Source organism: Podarcis melisellensis (genome assembly GCF_964234715.1).
Source record: "Podarcis melisellensis genome assembly, chromosome: 16".
Taxonomy (NCBI): Eukaryota; Metazoa; Chordata; class Lepidosauria; order Squamata; family Lacertidae; genus Podarcis; species Podarcis melisellensis.
In genome coordinates, this window is record NC_138533.1 from 3,320,709 (window position 1) to 3,335,963 (window position 15,255).

The 15,255-nt window shown below is 47.7% G+C and overlaps 1 protein-coding gene and 1 long non-coding RNA gene across 2 annotated transcripts in view; one reads left to right on the forward strand and one right to left on the reverse strand.

Annotated features, from left to right (window-relative positions):
- LOC309358499 (methanethiol oxidase-like) overlaps positions 1 to 8,722 on the forward strand; it is a 183,623-nt gene extending 174,901 nt beyond the window's left edge. Inside the window, exon 13 of the transcript XR_014163477.1 lies at positions 8,661 to 8,722. The gene's annotated coding sequence lies outside the window, so the exon portion shown is untranslated. The remainder of the gene's footprint in view (positions 1 to 8,660) is intronic.
- Positions 4,239 to 6,746, reverse strand: LOC309358825. Its single transcript, XR_014163645.1, has 2 exons — positions 6,309 to 6,746; positions 4,239 to 6,266 (listed from the first exon to the last, which is right to left on the reverse strand). It is a non-coding gene; the product is annotated as an uncharacterized lncRNA (long non-coding RNA).
- Positions 8,723 to 15,255: the final 6,533 nt, after the last annotated feature.

A 15,255-nucleotide genomic window follows, 5' to 3' on the forward strand; every position in this document is an offset into this window, starting at 1 on the left:
TGAGGACGCTGGACTATGATGGGCCCCCTTTGGCCTGATCCAGTAACCAGGCTCTTCTGACTTTCTTATGGAACCCCAGGTCCAGAGGCAATCTATCTAGATTCCTAGGTTCTCTGTGGCATTTGGCCAATGCGAGGACAGGATCCTAGACTTGACAGGCCCCTTTGGCCTGATCCTGTTGCAGCGCTCTCCAATTCACAAAAACTGATGCCGTCATAAAATGTATCAGCCTTTAAGGTTCCACGAGATCCTGTTATTTTTGCTGCATCAAACCACCATTGTCCAGAAATGGTTTATTTTGAGGAGATGGGTATAGGATGGAGCGATAAATGCCACACTTAAGACCTGGGTTAGGAGGAGGAAGAGCTCTTTCTAACATGGGGTAAAGGTAAAGGCACCCCTGACCATTAGGTCCAGTCGTGGCCGACTCTGGGGTTGCGGCGCTCATCTCGCTTTATTGGCTGAGGGAGCCAGCGTACAGCTTCCGGGTCATGTGGCCAGCATGGTAAAATGGAGAGAGTGGGAGAACTGTCACTGTTCAAATAATTTTAAGGTCTTATATATCTATAGTGTTCACAAATGTACCAAGCAAACACATATATAAATATATAAACCACATAGGAAAAGTCCTAAAGCCATTTGGACTCTTTCAGTCACCTCAAATATTTCTCTGCAAGGTCAAAGGAAATGTAGAAACCTCCCCATTGTCTCTGTCCTCACAAATCCTGCCTTAAGGAAACATTTAATGTGAGCCTGTGACCTGGCTCAGGAATTAAGTACAGTGGTACCTCGGGTTACAGACGCTTCAGGTTACAGACTCCACTAACCCAGAAATAGTACCTCGGATTAAGAACTTTGCTTCAGGATGAGAACAGAAATCGTGCCCTGGCAGCTCGGCGCCAGCGGGAAGCCCCATTAGCTAAAGTGGTGCTTCAGATTAAGAACAGTTTCAGGTTAAGAACGGACCTCCAGAACAAATTAAGTTCTTAACCTGAGGTACCACTGCATTATCATTACAAAAAAAATGGCCAGGGTCCCCAGGGAATCCAGTCAAGTGACCATTAACAGATAACCTGAAGAAATGTGCATGCACACGAAAGCTCATACCAATAACAAACCTAGTTGGTCTCTAAGTTGCTGCTGGAAGGAATTTTTAAAATTTATTTTGTAGGTAACCTGGCAGACAGGGTAAAAACAACGCATTCAGATTTCTGTTGTAGACCGCCTTTTCTGTGATGTAGGTATGATGTATCTGGGGTGGTCTTGGACTCCAGGGCTGGCAATTTAAAATGTCTATATAAGGGTGGGCACACCTGTGTGTGAGGAGTGAGGACACTGTTGCAACAGTTAATAAAGATGGGGTTTACTAGCTGCTTTGCTTCTCAAGGAAGGGGCCTGCCACTGCGTCAGACCATGGGTCCATCTGCCTCAGTAACGCCTGCACAGGCTGGCAGCTGCTCTCCATGGTTTCAGGTAAGGGAGATGCCGGCATGCCTTTTCAAGTAGAATTCAATCAAAGATCCCAAGTGCAAAGGACAGGAGCTGGAGTATAAGGGACTGTAGGCTTACTAGCTGCTTTGCTTCTCAATATTCTCTGGTTGGCCTCTGTTATTTTCTTCTACTGATAGAGAACCTACAAAAGGACTGTATATATGGGCTCTTGGGTACCCCATAAGGGAAAAGGAGCAGGTTTTTTTTTACTTATATTAATCACCTTAGGCTCTTTGCAGGAAAGGTAGGTTAGAAATGTAACAATAAATAAAATTAAGGAAACGAAATAAAATGTTGGAGTTCCTCCCCCACCGGTTGAGTTTGATGGGTAGCACTCACTTCTCCCTCCGCCCGCCCCCCCAGAAAGAAAGAAATGGTTCAGTCTACAATTTAACATATCTGTGTTGAACACTGAAGCAGGGAGGCTACAGGAGAGGAGGGAAGGATCAACAGCTCCATGGAACTTAATGGAGGAAGGCGGAGCCAAGCTGGAAAGGGAGGAGTATCTGTTGGGGGGGGGGAGCTCAATGGGTGAAGGATTTAGGTTTTTCCCTCTCCCATCAATGGAAAAGAGAAGAGAGATCTTGAAGGAGAATAGGAAGTATCTGTGTGTGTGACTCACCCCTGGAGAACGCAGAATGCTTTGTTATGTAACGCTTTCTCAAGGGGGGGCAGAGAGGAGAAGGGAAACAAGTCACAAAAAGAGGAAGGGGGGGACTTCCCCTAGAGACCGAGGAGAAGAACAAACATTGGAAACTTCCAGCAGCTTCCCGAAAGTTTTATTTTCAGCACATGATAAAAGGAAAGAAATGATGCATTTTAAAGAAAAGCGCACTTTAATGTGTGTGCCATGAGATCTTGGTGGATGCAAGATCCTCTAAGACTATGAGGGCACCGGAAGAGCACAGCCTACAGTCCCTTATACTCCAGCATCCTGTCCTTTGCGCTTGGGATTTTTGATTCAATTCTGCTTGAAAAGGCGTGCCGGCATCTCCCTTACCTGAAACCATGGAGAGCAGCTGCCAGCCTGTGCAGGCGTTACTGAGGCAGATGGACCCATGGTCTGACGCAGTGGCAGGCCCCTTCCTTTCCCCCTGTTTAAACCGGCTCTCTCTATCTCTAGAACCATGAGGACTAGAACCTTATCTTTAGGCCAAGGGCTGCAGCTCACTTGGTAGAGCAGATTAGAGCAAGCCGGGAGCACGCAGGTTCAATCCTCAATATCTCCAGGCAGGGCTTGGAATATCTACCATCTGAAAGCCCAGTTGCTGCCATTCAGTGTGGACAGCCCTGAACTCTGTGGATCTGAAGACAGCCCTGTTTAGGGAAGCTTTTAATGTTTTAACAGACTATTGTATATTAATATTTTGTTGGAAGCCGCCCAGAGTGGCTGGGGAAACCCAGCCAGATGGGCGGAGTATAAATAATAAATTATTATTATTAACAGTCTGCCTCGGTATAAGGAAAGAAAGAAGCAGCAGATCAAAAGGGAGCCTGCCCACTGCTCATTGCCACCGGCACCTCGTCACAATAACAGAGGTGCAAAGAGTTTTCTGGGGATTTGTCAATGTTTAATTTATGACTGAGGTGGATGTGAGCTGGCTTCAGTGAAAAGGGTTTGACGAAACCCACCCACCAGATTTTAGCATAAGTCCATTCCCCCCACCCACCCAAAGTCCAGCTCGCTCTGCCCTCTTTCTTGATTCTGCACCGAGCATAACAGGATGTCACGTCTGCGCTGGAAAGTGATGCTTTTTTTTCCACCGGATGTGCATTCCCCCATTGCCGACTTCTGCAAAAAAAAGCACCAGCTGATTTTGCAGAAATATAGGTCAGGAGGTAGAGGCACCCCAGACAAGCCTGTTTGTCCCAGATGACGTCTGTGTCTCGTGGAGGGCATAGGGTTTTCCAAAGTGGTCATTGGAACCAGCAAGGATGTCGCCGTTCAGCTGATCATCAGGGCTTGCAAAAGGGCAGAGCAACTGCTCTGCATGCAGAAGGCCCCAGGAGAGCAGCTGCTAGTTAGTGTTGACAATATTGAGCTAGATGGTTGGCACCCGTCTGTTTTGGGAGAGAACGGAGGAGTGCGCCTTTGGAAGTGAAGTCAAACCGTTGGAGACTTACAGCACCTGCTGTGGCTGTAGAGACCGATACAGCAGAGACATGTTTTGTTGCAGCTGGGGCAGGTGAAGGCTCCGGTTCTGCTGCTGCAGATGCCCCACGGCGTTTCTTCTCTCTGCACTGCTCCCAGCGGTCATTCATCCTCTGGTCACTGCTATGAATGTCCGACCTGTCTGTCTCCAGGCACTGTGGTCATCTGCAAGGGATTCCCACATGGCGGTGTTGATACTGCCAGCCTTTGCGTCACATTTGCAGACATCTTTGTGACACAGAGCTGGTCTCTCAACAGATCTGGTGCCTGAAGCCAACTACCCGCAGAGCACGTTCTTGGGGTTCCTGCCATCTTCCAATCTCTGCACATGGCCAAGCCAGCACAGACGTCGCCGAGACAGAAGCATGATCATGCTCAGAATGTAGGCTTCGGAGAGCACATCTTTGAGACTGCCGTGTGAGGCCCAAAACCATGGCCTAACTTGGTACAAGTTTCCTATGTTCATATTTAAACCAGCTCTTTATTCAGGATGACGAGGAGTATAATATTTTTAAGGGAAAGACTGAAACTATGGAGAGCCACTACCAGTAAACATCAACAATACTGAGCTTAGATGAGCCATTAGAAACAAAAATACATTTAGTATTTATTTTAAGGCGTTTATATACCACTCAGTCGTCTGGTATTTCTAAGCACTGTGCCTAAAAATGAGCCATGCAGAGAATAAATAAATAAAATAATAATCATAAATGCCCAAGAGACACCTGGTAGAATAAGGAAGTATTTGTTGTGCAGCTGAAGTTCAGCATGGAGTGGAGCTGTCATGTGAGAGGGAGTTCCACAGGCTTGGGCCAATGAGACCAACTGCAGATCTTCTAGTAGTTACATCTCAGCCATGGGTGACCATCAGCAGAGGCTCCTCCCAAGATCTCAGTGATCAGGTAGGGATACAAGGGATCAGGCAGTTGTCAGACCAAAGGCCAGGCGGAAATGTGTGAATATTATGACTTTTCTGGAACCTCGGGTTGGCGCTCAGCTTCCCATCTCTCAAAGGGACAAAATTTGTTGCCAATTGGAACAAAACCTCAGCAACGGTGAGAACCAGTGTCTACCTCACTTTGCCCCACGGCAGAGCCAGCCCTGGGCAGCCCACCCTGAATTTCAGTTGCGACTGAAACCAGCAGAGGTGACACAGAGACGAAACCATTCACTCTGCGGGCTCTGAGGACTCTCTTTGAAAGACATGCCCGCTCTTATGTAAGCAGATTTAACAGGTCGCTGGAGATTGCATCACCGCAACCCTTTTGTGGGAACATACCTGGGGAAATAAAATAAACACCAACGCACACCTATTTTTAAAAAGTACATGCCGTATTCAGATGTCACAAAAATGACGTATGACAAGCCCAAACCTGTCCTGAGTTGCGCTTAGGGACTGCCAATCATTTTCCCTTTCTATTTTGAGAAAGGTGCAACTAGATTAGCAAAACACAGAGTCTTCCTCCGCCTCCTGGGAAAACCAGAAAAACTCACCTCCCTATTAGACAGCAACAATTGCTCATGGATCTGAGCTTCATCAATACCAGGGTGGGGAGCAAGTTTCTAGCCCTCATTGTGGCAGGAAAACGCTTGACGCCAATGAAGGGCAGCTACAACTCCCAAAAGCCTTAGCAAGCATGGCCAAAGGGTGGAATATAGTGAGGGATGTGGACGAGTATCTGTAGAAAGTAGTCTTCTGTACAAGACATAGCTGTCAACTTACAGATTTGAAAATAAGGGACCAGCAGCCTCGAAAATAAGGGATCAGCAGCCAAAATAAGGGATGAACAATTACTTTGATAAAATACATATTTTGTTGCGTGCAAATGGCTTTAGATACCTATTAGGTCCATAAATTACCATATAGCATATATTCAACACAAAAAACAGCAACAATTTGTTGTTGACAAAGGACAGCTGGACATAGAAAGGGCCCCATTACCTTCAGCAGCTTATTTAAGGGACATCATCCATAAGGGACAGCAGCGGGACATGGTGCTGGGATAAGGGACCGTCACGCCAAATAAGGGACGCTTGACAGCTATGGTACAAGGGCAACATTTACAAAATTCACAAAGTGTGTCGTTCCACAAACTTTTGCCTCTGGCCCCTGGGAGGTTGCTCAGAAAGAAATGCGGCCCTCAGGCTGCCAAAGTCTCCCTGCTCTTTTCTTGACAGTCTGGCTGAGTTATGCACTGAAGAAGCCCCTGAGACATCCGGGATCTTGCTGGATGAATGACATCCACCTGAGACTTTGGCCCTGAGATAACAGAATTCTCATGTTTGACTCCCCATAAACTTAATCATCAGACAAGCCTCAAAGTCCTACACATAAAAAAAGAGGGCAAAGTCTCTAGCAATAACATTTCTAGGAGATAAGAGTAGACCTTTGACCGCGGAGATATTCTGGGGGAATCTGAACCCTGCCTTGGGTGGAGAGGGACCCCAAACTCCACACAGAAACCACACTGCAACCGAGCAGATTGAAATATTCTGGGAGTCAGGATAAACCTAGCTCAGCCTTGCCCATCCTGGTGCCCACAAGACACTTTGGACCACGACTCATATGTGGGGCTATCCTAGACCCTGGGCCAAAGTCTCCAGCTGGTACAAAGCTCTATGGCTAGACAGCTCCAGCACATAACTCCAGTGTTCAGAAGCCCACACTGGTTGCCCCTACATGACCGAGCCGGGTTCAAGTCCTTGTTGTGATTTACAAGGCCCTGAACAGCCTGAGTCCAGGATACCCCAAGGCCTGCCTGAGCCCTTAAATCCCTGCCCCATCACTGAGGTTTTTTGGGAGTTAATGTTATCACTCAGGCGCACAGTTCTGATCACCCATAGATTGTAGAATTGGAAGGGACCAGGAGAGTAAACCAGCCCAACCCATAGCTGTCAACGTTGCCTTTTTTTGCGGGAAATTCCCTTATTCCAGAGCCATTTCCTGCTGCTTCCAGCTGCTATCTCAGATTGTTAGATATCCCGTAGACTGTCCCGGGGACAGGTGAGGCTGCTGATCCCTTATTTTCGAGGCTGCCGATCCCTTATTTTCAAATCTGAAAGTTGACAGCTATAGCCCAACCCCTTGCAATGCAGAAATCTTTCGCCCGAAAGTCTTCTGTTTTGTGGGCCCAATTTTAAGAAACTCCCTGCTAGTTCAGGTCTGGCATGCCCACTTTCCCTGTTGCACATGGTATTTTCCCTCCTTGTCCTGTGGGGCTTGCCATGTAAAACCGAAAGTAGGGAAGAGGACACAGAGCTGATTGAAGATCGGGTGAAGACTGATCTAATTTCCCCTACCCCTTAACTCGAAAACAACAGAGCGATTCAAAGATCCTTGGAATATTTTGGGGGGAATCTCAAGAACAGTGGAACCTGAGGTGCACGGCTGCAAATCTCTTTGGGGAACGGCTGTGACTTTTAAAATCTTTTAAACTCTTGCTCTCTGGCATACAGCTGGTGTCTTCACTATATCGCTTTGGGGGAATGCTGAAGACCAGGGGTCAGCAAACTTTTTCAGCAGGGGGCTGGTCCACTGTCCCTCAAACCTTGTGGGGGGCCGGACTATATATATTTTTTGAGGGAGGGAATGAACGAATTCCTATGCCCCACAAATAACCCAGAGCTGCATTTTAAATAAAAGCACTCATTTTTCTCATGTAAAAACACCAGGCAGGCCCCACAAATAACCCAGAGGTGCATTTTAAATAAAAGCGCACATTCTACTAATGTAAAAACACCAGGCAGGCTCCACAAATAACTCAGAGATGCATTTTAAATAAAAGGACACATTCTGCTCATGTAAAAACACGCTGATTCCAGGACCGTCCGTGGGCCGGACTTAGAAGGCGATTGGGCTGGATCCGGCCCCCAGGCCTTAGTTTGCCTACCCATGCTGAAGACACACACCTTTGACACCTGAGCTTTGTTGCTTCAGAACCCTCCCTATTCCTGTGACTGTAACATTTTTTACTTGTGATCTTTGGGTGAAAGGTGGTAATAAAATGCAATCATCATCATCATATCCAGAGCACAGCCCAAGAATCTCCTGACTCAGGCTGAGTGGGCAGAAACAGGAGTGGCTGTACTTTGCTACCTTGAAGGGTCGGTTTAACCTTGAATGCAGAGCAACACCTGAAGGCAGAAAACATTGACCTGGCGTTTTGGGCCAGGCTCATTTGACGCAGTCCTTGACATGCCCCTTTCCTTCGCCACAGAGTCACATCCCCTCCCTGGGTAACCTCCCACGGTATAGGCGGGGCCAGAGGCAAAAGTAGGCGGGGCCAGGCAGGTGTGTCTTACCTTTGTTAGGGACAAGCAAGAGGCACAATCACAGGTCAAGGACACGTTTTAAGTCAAGTTTAAAAATAATATTATTTTCATCCAAAATTTGGGTAATTCCATACTGACATAACACAGTTTTGGGAAGAAGAGAAAGTAACTCTGGGAAATCATCTTTAAAATGATAGCAGAGCATGTTAACTCTGAAATGAAAAATGAATCTGTAAGCTGACGTTTTCATGGAATTGCCCAGTTCTGTAACATACCGTATTTTTTTCCGTATTAGAGGTTTTTTGACTGAAAAACAGTGTCGAAAAACTGGGGTCGTCCAATACACGGGTATTGGCATGTGGGGGGAGAAGCGGCGCCCCCACCAGCCAGCCGGTTGGCAGGAGTGCAACTTCCCCCGATGCTGATCTAGGGAGTGTTTCGTGCTCGCAGCTGGGGCGGGGGGAAAGCTCAACAACTTGGGGCCATCTCCCCAAATTTTCTTAAAATCGAGTCCCCAAAAATTGTGGGGGGTGTCTTATACATGGGGGCGTATTATAGATGGGAAAGTATAGTGTGTGTGTGTGTGTGTGTGTGTGTGTGAGAAATAGAAACAAAAACAAGGAGGTGAAAATGAAACCCACACAACATATCTGGCCTTCGAAGAACCTAAAGTTTCCCAACCATGACAGTGTGGCCTAGTGGTTAGCGCACTGGACGCTCGGGTTGCGAACATGATCCTTGCAAGTTGCACGTTCGCAACCTGCAGTGTTCACAATCCGTAGCGGCGTTTCTGAGCATGTGCAGGCTGCAATTCGGCACTTCTGCACATGCGCAAAGTGCAATTTAGCGCTTCTGCGTATGCGCGGCCGCCAAAAACCTGGAAGTAACTTGTTCCAGTACTTCCAGGTTTCAGCAGGTGCGTAACCCAAAAAACCATAACCTGAAGGGCTGCAACCCGAGGTATGACTGTACCTGGGAGACCAGGGTTCAAATTCCCACCGGTCATGAAGCTCCCTGAGTAATCTTGGGCCGGTCACCGCCATGCAGCCTGACCTCATAGGTTAGGATCTCTCTGTACCAAATCTTCCACCATTTGGCTTCATAGCGCGGCCACGAGAGAGGGACGCCCACTTTCTTCACCCCCTGCATTACTTTATAAACTACCATCATGCTCTTCTTGTCTTTTCTCCAAACTGATGTCCCAAACGCTGCATCCTTCCTTCGTAGGGGAGTCGTTCCATCCCCTTGATTGTTCTGGCCGCTCTTTTCTGAACCTTTTCCATATCCGTGTTGAGGAGAGGTGCCCAGAACCATCCACAGTATTCCAAATGCGCATCTCCCCCGCTTTTTTAGACAGACAGCAACATTTGCGTAAACTGCTTCACGTATTTGCTTCAGGAGGTCTTCTGGTATTTGCCTCCGTTTGCCTTTTTGAGATATTTACTTGCAATTTCTTTTTTTTCTTTTTGCATCTATTAAAAATTAACCCAATAGGATTTTTGAACCCAGTTGGTTTGTTTTTGCTTTTTATATGCAGTATTCTACAAAGATGGGCTTGAGGTTTTCCAGGCGCGTCAAGTTATTTTTCTGCTGAAGAAATAATATATATGAAATAGAGGAATATATGTTAGATGAAATGCATGATGTAATCGAGGAATACGAATTCAGTGATAAGTGGGGTAGTTATGCAGGTGGCGCTGTGGGTTAAACCACAGAGCCTAGGACTTGCTGATCAGAAGGTCAGCGGTTCGAATCCCCATGACAGGGTGAGCTCCCGTTGCTCGGTCCCTGCTCCTGCCAACCTAGCAGTTCGAAAGCACATCAAAGTGCAAGTAGATAAATAGGTACCGCTCCGGCGGGAAGGTAAATGGCATTTCTATGCGCTGCTCTGGTTCGCCAGAAGCGGCTTAGTCCTGCTGGCCACATGACCCGGAAGCTGTACGCCGGCTCCCTCGGCCAGTAAAGCGAGATGAGCGCTGCAACCCCAGAGTCGGCCATGACTGGACCTAATGGTCAGGGGTCCCTTTACCTTTATGCAGTATATAAAAGGGATGACTACAGAAAGTTATGAAAGTTAGTTATGAAAATCTAATAAAAACCTTAATAATCATATTAAGTTATTTTTCTGCTTGATCTGAGAGTTGACTCAAGTGTTGCTTTTTGCGCTGTGATTTACGGACAAGAGCCTGGAGCCAAAAGTGCCTGACTTTGGACAATGCATTGCAATCAAGTTATTTTGGGATTAGGAGTCAGCAGATCAGAGAAATAAGTTTCCTTTTCCTGGGACAATAAAGAGGGAACTTGCAACCAGCGCCTTTCCTGTCCCCTGGCTGCCTCCCAATGCCAGAAGCGGAATCTTTCAGAATTCGAAGGCTCCCGAGATCTGATATTGTGGTAGAAACAGACGGTGCGATTCACAGAACAGAGGAAGCTGGCTTTACCATTGCTCCATCTGGCTCAGTACTGTCTGCACTGGCTGGCAGCAGCTCTCTGGGGGTTTCAAGCAAGGAGCCTCTCCCAGCCCTACCAGGAAATGCCAGTGGGGACTGAAACACGGACTTTCTGCAAAGCCTATGCTTTGCTCCAAGTTAGGGCCCTTCCACTAAAACAAAAGCAAATGCCCACATTCCCATGGCTCTGATATAAAGGGCTGGTTCCAAGAGGAACCCAGGAAACTGCTTTGTACTGAGCCAGACCCTTGGGGCAACTGACTCAGTGGTGTGCACACTGGCTGGCAGCATCTTGCCAAGGTTTCACATTGCAGTCTCCCTTGGCCCTAGCTGGAAAGGCTACTGAAGGTGGGAGCTTCTGTGTGGAGAGTGCTGTCCCTTAAAAATACTCTGGGCCTCATGATTCTCAGCATGGAGCAGATTAGACAGAATCATGGAGGAGGAGGTGGCTATCAAAGGCTAGGAGCTAATAATAATACTCCACCCATCTGACTGGCCATAAAAAAGGTAAAGGGACCCCTGACCATTAGGTCCTGTTGTAGCCGACTCTGTGGTTGTGGTGCTCATCTTGCTTTACTGGCCGAGGGAGCCGGCGTACAGCCTCTGGGTCATGTGGCCAGCATGACTAAGCCGCTTCTGGCGAACCAGAGCAGCGCACGGAAACGCCATTTACCTTCCTGCCAGAGTGGTACCTATTTATCTACTTGCACTTTGACGTGCTTTCGAACTGCTAGGTTGGCAGGAGCAGGGACCGAGCAACGGGAGCTCACCCCGTCACGGGGATTCGAACTGCCGACCTTCTGATCAGCAAGTCCTAGGCTCTGTGGTTTAACCCACAGCGCCACCCGCGTCCATGTTCTGCCTCTATTCTCGTTTTCCCTCACCTACGGTGACAGCTTCTGAGTTTCCTCCTTCGGAGACTGGAATTACGGTATTCAAAATCTGACGAAACCTGACCCACGGGGCTTTCCGGGTCGATTTGGGTACATTTTGACTGTGCTGCTTGTTTTTGGTAGAGCTATATTAGGATTAACCAAACCATTTTAAAATTATTGTTTTCATGACGCAATGGCTGTAAAAACACCCAGCAACTAATTTTTCTGTAGGCAGCTTTGTGAGGGTTCTGCGGTGGAAGAGCAACGTCATTCAAATAAACACTTTCACCACAGATTTAACCCTCACAGGCGGAAATTGACATACGCCGTTTTTAGGGTGAATTTTTCAAGCCCCGAGTGGAATTCCTCTACATCTTGGAGCAGCCCAAAGAAAACCACGTGGCAGGACCTTTTCGGTGGCTGCTCCCTCCTTGCGGAACACCTTCCCTCTTTATTGACTTTCAGGAATAACTTAAAAACATTCCTGCTCACTTCAGGCTTTTGGATGGCAACCTTGGAATTATTAGCTGCGAAGGTGACAGTTTTTAAATGGGTTTTTTATGGCGTTAATGTTTTACTTTTATCTTTTAAATGCATTGTTTTACCAGCACGGTGCTTTACCTCCCGGGTCAACTTTGAGAGGAAGAGCAAGACGAAAATTCCTTCCTGTATTCATAAAAATGTCAAGTTGTTGTTACCCTCTGCAGGCAAGCTGTTTAACACAGGGCGGAGGCACTATACACAGCGGTTTAGCAAGCTGCTGTGAAGCTCCTCCCCCTTTAAAAGGGGTGGAGCTTAGGGCCTGTGGGAGGGGCTTGGGTGAGCTGCGGGTGGACTGGCGAGGGATGGGTGAGGTGTAAAGGAGATGGGAGGTGGTCCGATGTGGGTGAAGGGCAAAACAGGAGGAAAGGTTGGCAGCCCCTACTCATTCATAACCGAATCATGCCAGAAGAACCAAAGAAGAACGTTGCATCAGAAGAAGAGCACTTTCGACTGTTTCCCTGGACCAGTTTCTGCTTGAGAAATCACATGGGACTTTGGTTGTTGTTTCGTTTCACAGCAAGTGGCAGCTTGGGAATTTGGGGACACACACTTTGCTACCCCAAGCCAAATTCAAGCGTGTCTCTGCATCCGGGGCTCAACAAAAATGTAATTTACTTTCGATTGATTCCATCAGGCTCCGCTTTCGCCGGCCGGCCTAGAAGCAGCCATTCCATCAGGCGACAGGAGGAGAGAGAAGGAACCGCGGGGCTTCCTTATCGGCTCAGCTGAGAGATCAGCAAGTTCCAGCTTTTTCCTCTTCTTCAGCTTGTTCCACTCCAGCCAGTCGTCACGAGAACCTTGCAATGAAAAACTGGTGTCCAATTTTGCTTTGCTCTCCCCTTCTATTTCCCCATCACCTTTTCCTTTTGTGCTGCATCTTTTAGATAGTAGGCCAGAGTGCAAGATTATCACAGATCGCTTTGCCAGCCAGCTCTTTTTGAGGCTTGCCATTTTTGTTTTTTTTTTATTCTCTTTTCATTTGGCAATATATTTATATGAAAGCAGAGTTCATAAATACTGAAATAAAAAATAAATAAATCGGAATGCCGGGTGGCACAATTTTTTCCCAACCCACCCAGCGTTCGGTCTACGGTGGTACCTCGGGTTACATATGCTTCAGGTTACACACTCCGCTAACCCAGAAATAGTGCTTCAGGTTAAGAACTTTGCTTCAGGATGAGAACAGAAATCGTGCTCCGGCAGGGCGGCAACAGCGGGAGGCCCCATTAGCTAAAGTGGTGCTTCAGGTTAAGAACAGTTTCAGGTTAAGAACGGACCTCCGGAACGAATTAAGTGCTTAAACCGAGGTACCACTGTACTTTATTTTTGCAGCGTTGATAGTTCTGTTGTTGCAACCCTCCTGAAATCAGACCCGTGGCCCTGTAGTAAGCTCTGGCCTGTTGGCCGAAGACCGATCCTTTTTGAAGGGGTCTCCTGTGGTTCAGATCCAAAACTTTACCAGCAAACCTTTCCTCCCTCCCCGCTGCAGTCTCCCCCTTTTGCACCAGTCAAGTGATGTTATCCCTTGCATGACACACTCCCAAGTTAATCACAGGGTGCAGGTATGCACCTGGGGGAAAAGAAAACAGCGATTATATCTTTGAAAGCAAACAGGAGAGGTTTATTTTTAAACACAGACGAAGGAGGGTTGCTTGTCCGGCCCAGTCACGCTGACTGCTAGGAGTCCAGACCATTGGAGAGTTGGAAATAGGAAAAAATGTCAAGCCAAAAAGTGCACAGGTTTCCTCCAACTTCCAGATCAGGACTGGGGACCTTTTTCATCCCGAGGGCCACATTTCCCCTCTGGGAAGTTTTTCAGGGGCTGCATGCCCGGGGTGGGCAGGGCCAGAGGGAAAAGTGGGCGGAGCAACACTGGGAACATAATCTTTGCAGAGTAGGCAGGTTTCTACAGCCACTCACATATCCCCTTTTCCAACCACGGTTGGAGTTCAGGGATGGATTCTGACCAAGCCAAAAGCACTCCAGGAGGGTGCAAAGCAGGGCTATTGAGGGGGTGTCCGGGGGCCAAACAGAAGAGCCTAGAGAGCCAAACTCGGTCTGAGGTTTCCCACTTCAGTTCTAGAAGCAACAGTTGGGCTTTGACGACTCTCCATTGCACCATTAGCAAAAGAGGCCAATGACAGAGATCCTGATTTATTTATTTCAGGGTGAAGAGCCTGATGGGGTGTATTTGTTTCGGCAGGGGGAGAAGGCAGACTTGGAAGAAGTCTGAAGGTGCTTCCAAACTGGGGCTTCTCCTCATATTGCAAATAAACAGGAAATTCTAAGGAGTTGGTTCCCATGGTTTGCTGGGCTTAAACCCCCCCCCCCGGTTGCTGATCATTTCTTCCCACACTTCCCGGAGGCGAATGACCTAAACCTTTAAAAATGCAAGGCAAAACTCTGGCTTCTCCTTCCCTTATTTGGGTGCGAGTCACAATTATGCGGCTTCATCTAAAAGTCTCTTTCAGCCTCTGCCGACCAAAAGGAGAACTGCAACGGCCCTCCCACCTGACGTTCTATCGGATCTTATTTTTAAACCGGTATTTTGGTGGGGAAAGGGGCCTTCGGACGGTTGGCCTGATTGTTACTGACGTGTCACAAGGGACTACATTTGTAGTCGTTTAGGATATTTTTAAAAAAGGTTCGGTCGGTTTAGAATATAATCCAGCAACAGGGCAGCACATCCATACTGGCTGGAGTGTGTGTGTCCTTAGGTTTGGCCTGATCCAGCTATGGGTCTCTTCTGGTATACATATGGAACCTCCAGGTGCAGAGGCAGTCTACCTAAATCCCTAGATTCTTAAGGGAATTTGGCCTTGATGAGAACAGGGCAAGATACACCAAGGTTTCTTAGATTCTTCTTATGCTCTCCCGATAGGGCTGGGAGAGACCGCCTGCCAAAACCCTGGAAAGCCCCTGCCACCAGTCAGTGTAGACCAGCTTAGATGGACCAATGCCCCCAACTCAGTAGAAGGGAGCTGATAACTAATCCATTGCAATTGCAACCTGCAACTGCTTCCTGTGTTCCTGTCTTAAGTCAACAGCTTTCTTCAGAACCACAAGGACTAGCGTTTTTAATTTTTAACTGCCCTGTGAACTTCGAAGAAAGGGTGCTGCAGAAATTAAAAAAGGAAATAAAAAGGTAAAGGTAAAGGGACCCCTGACCATTAGGTCCAGTCATGATCGACTCTGGGGTTGTGGCGCTCATCTTGCTTTATTGGCCAAGGGAGCCGGCATACAGCTTCCGGGTCATGTGGCCAGCATGACTAAGCCGCTTCTGGCTAACCAGAGCAGCGCACGGAAACGCCGTTTACCTTCCCGCTGGAGTTGTACCTATTTATCTACTTGCACTTTGACGTGCTTTCAAACTGCTAGGTGGGCAGGAGCTGGGACCGAGCAACGGGAGCTCACCCTGTTGCGGTGATTCGAACCGCTGACCTTCTGATCGGCAAGTCCCAGGCTCTGTACT